We start from the raw sequence: 3768 nt of genomic DNA, 5'->3' as shown, positions 1-3768 counted from the left end.
AGTGCAACAATGAATGAATGGAAACCCAGAATCTCTGTAAATGTTTATGAAAATTAATAAAACATAATTATAGGGGGGAAAAGACAAACAAAACAAAACAAAAAAAGAAAAACAGACTTTAACTGGGGCCAGCACAAATGCAAGAAGCCTCAGTGTGGGAAGCCGAATATCAGACTTAATATCAATATTTAGCCAAATGCTGCTGCATCAGGAGATAAGGGAGGCGAAGATACAAACTAGAATTCCCCTCGTAGCACCAAGGCACACCTTGGACATCACAGAAGTTAAATGCCACGACAGACCTTGGATGTCTACGTAATTCTTAGTTTGTATTTACTAATCCCTCCCTCCTGAGATAAGCATAAGGTAAGTAATGGAGAAGATTCTGTGTTATTTACAAAAGATTTCTCTTTTTGATTTACTTCCCCATGATCCTTTGTTTTTATTTACCTTTTCTTGATTCTCTTTTGTTTACTTGCTGATGATTCTCAATAAAAACCCAGAAAGGCTTAACATAAGGGCTTCAGTTCTCCCATCTGTTAGCCCTATGCCTTCATCCTTTCTGACCTGACCCCCATTCCTGAGTGTCCTGGTCTCTGTCTTTTTTCTTTGATCAACAACACCTCAGATCACACCTTGTCAAATGTTCTCCCCAGAAATGGCACAATCTCTACACCACCATCACCAGAGTTTTGCTTTCACCAAGATCTTGCTACAGGCCCTCTCAAGCCTTGCTGCCACAAGTCTTGCTTCCCTCAAGTCTTGCTGACACAAGTTTTACTTTTCAGTGTGGAAAGAACACTTTTCATCCTGCTCCCAAAAATGTTGATTTGCAACACCATACTTATTTGCATGATTATGCACCTGCAGTTAAGATAGCTATAATGGCTAAGAAACCATCTTTTAGGCTAATATCACAGCCCACCCTCTGATTTTTCTTAGCTATTGTTTCTCATTATCTGAAGGATCAGGTACTCCTCATAATCACCTCATTTTAGATACCCATTTTTAAATTTGTGCAGTCCTACCAAACCATTATTCTGATGAAGCAATAATATCTTTTTCTTTGAAGCATCTTCTGTTATAGTTGAATCTACATCTATAAACAAATGTCCAGTCCAGAGCAATCAGGTAATAGCAATTAACACTAGCTCTCAGAATGAAACATTTTTTTATCTGGTTGGGTTCCAGTCAACACATTCTCAGCCATCAGTGGCCAAGATCAAATGGGCATAAGCCACCAAGTCAGTAGTCCACACATCTTTTTGTTTCATATTGGCTGCCCCCCTTACTCATCTTGGCCACAGGCCAAGTTATGACATCAGGAATTCCCCGGAGTGCCTGATCTACAAACCAGTAATGCTTTTTTATCCATTTATTATGATCGGTGGACAGTGCTGAAGGAACAAGTCCACACTCAGCCTGTCTCTTCATTATAGCATATCTTCCATTTTCTACCATCAAGTGGATGCAGGTGGTCATTACAGGTTAAACATACTTGTCAGCTTTTTCTTGCCTCAGTTTCATTGCAAAAGTCTCTCTTTTTCTGTTTGTCTGATTTCAATGGTAACTCCCCTCAGAGTACTGGGTGGAGCTTAATCTTTCTTAGGCTAAGCTCCATACTCTGTCAAATTCTTAAACAGTAAGCATTCTTTTAGGTACTCAATTACTATCCTATTGGCTTACATTATTTCCTGCTTAATAATACTAGGTCCCAATCAACAAAAACCTTAATCATATTTTCAGGGGATTCCAAGATGGCAGCGGTGGAGAGTACAGTGTGAAGAGCCAAAGGAATAGCAAGCTGCATAGAGATGGGCCACTAGAGAGTTCTTCATGCTGCACAGAGACCAACTATCATAGTACAATGTGGACAGTAGGAATTTGAAAGAGAACTTTTGTTGGAACAATTAGTTTTGGAAGTACAGTAACACAAAGCTGCCACAGTGGCTTTGCAGAGCTGGCCAGAAGGCATTAGCCAAGCTTCCGTGGGACCCATTTGAAAATAGAAAGCTTAGTCGGAAAATTGGCTGAATTTTCTGAAGCCCCATAAGACCCAGTCAGTCTGTTGTGTGACATGGAGAGTAGGAATATGTATTAGAAACTTTGTTGGAACAATTTGTTTCAGAAGCACATGAACACAAAGCCACCGTGGTTGTGCTGTGGAACCAGCCAAAGCCAGAAGATATTAACAGAGCTTCTGTGGGACTCACATGCAAGGAGAAAGCTTAGTGGGGAAATTGGTTGAATTCTCTTAAGCCCCAGTAAGATCCAGTGGGTCTGTTGCATGACGTGGACATTAGGAATTTGAATCAGAACTTTTGTTGCAACAATTAGTTTATGAGCTACAGGAACATAAAGTCACACTTCTTTATGGGGATTTGACTGAGTCTTCTTTGGTCCCGCTGGACCCAGGACATAGCTTGGGAAGGGCCCCCTGCCTGAGGGCACCTGGGTAAGTGCTACTGGGCAGGGGCCACTGAGTGAGAACTGCTGAGTTGGAGACAGATAGCTGGAATTTGAGCAGGGACCTCAAATGTGAACACACCTAAACAGCAGAAGTCTGAGTGAGGTACCTCAAAAGGTTGACAGGCCACTGTGATTGACCTACCCCCCTGCCTGCCCTGCCCCCTGCTCCACACCTATGCCTATATATCCAGTCAGTCAATTTGCCTTTAATCTTTGCTCTGACTTACCTACAAGAGGCTGCTCTCACAGGCTCTGAACTGACCTTTCCCTTGAGCAGAAGTTCAGAGAAAAACCCAGTGGGTTAACTGCCCAACTGATTTCTAAAGCTTTGTCTTCAGATCAAGAACATATCAATGTCTTGAAGAAAGCAAGCTATTTCACACACTACACAAGCCCAAAGCAAGATGTAACCCCCAAAGGGTGATACAGTATCAATGGATTTCCAAAAACCCGACAGTCTGTTGGAACTTTCTGATGCAGAATTTAAAAGAACAATGATTGAATATTTTCAATGGATGAAAGATAATCTTGAAGAATTATAGGATACTATAAGCAAAAATCAGTAGAAGCGTAAAAAAACAATCCAGAACAATGCAGAGAAAACAAATGAGGCATTAGCAGAACTGTAAAAACAAGAAACCTAAATCCAAAATATGGGGTCCAATGTTTCAGATGCTATCAACATGATGGAGAGACACAAGAGCAGAGTTGAAGAGATGGAACACAGAATCAGTGAAATGGAAGATAGAATTGTCACCACTGATCTGCTAAAGTAAAAAAGCTAATTAAAAAAAGTAAAAAGAAGAAAACCTAAGAATAATGTGGGACACTATCAAGAGAAATAAAATGTACATCATTTGGAATCCTAGAACAGGAAGAAGCAAGTAAAGAAACCAAAAAAGTTGTGGAAGAATTACTAGAGGAAAACTTCCCAGGCATAATGAAGAATGAGAGAACACATATTCAAGAAGCTGAGCGAACACCATATCAAATAGACCCCAAAAGGAAACACCAAGACATATAAAAGTTAAATTTACCAGAACCAAAGATAAGGATAAATCCTGAAAGCAGCAGGGTAGAAACAAGGAGTAACCTACAAAGGAGAGCAAATAAGATTAAGTGCCAATTTCTCAGCGGAAACCATGTGAACAAGAATAATCCACTAGTCCACTGTGGATTCTTGTGGCCTGGCAGGTTTTGAGGGCTCAGGGCACTTGTGATGTTCTTTTTTGCCCCATGTAGAGATCGGCAGAGCGGACTTGCCAGATGAACTGGGGTCTGGGATAAGGAGTTTGCCGG

The sequence above is a fragment of the Elephantulus edwardii genome, unplaced genomic scaffold (genome assembly GCF_000299155.1).
Source record: "Elephantulus edwardii isolate Elephantulus edwardi_28Jun2011 unplaced genomic scaffold, EleEdw1.0 scaffold00342, whole genome shotgun sequence".
NCBI lineage: Eukaryota > Metazoa > Chordata > Mammalia > Macroscelidea > Macroscelididae > Elephantulus > Elephantulus edwardii.
This window is presented reverse-complemented; position numbering follows the sequence as displayed.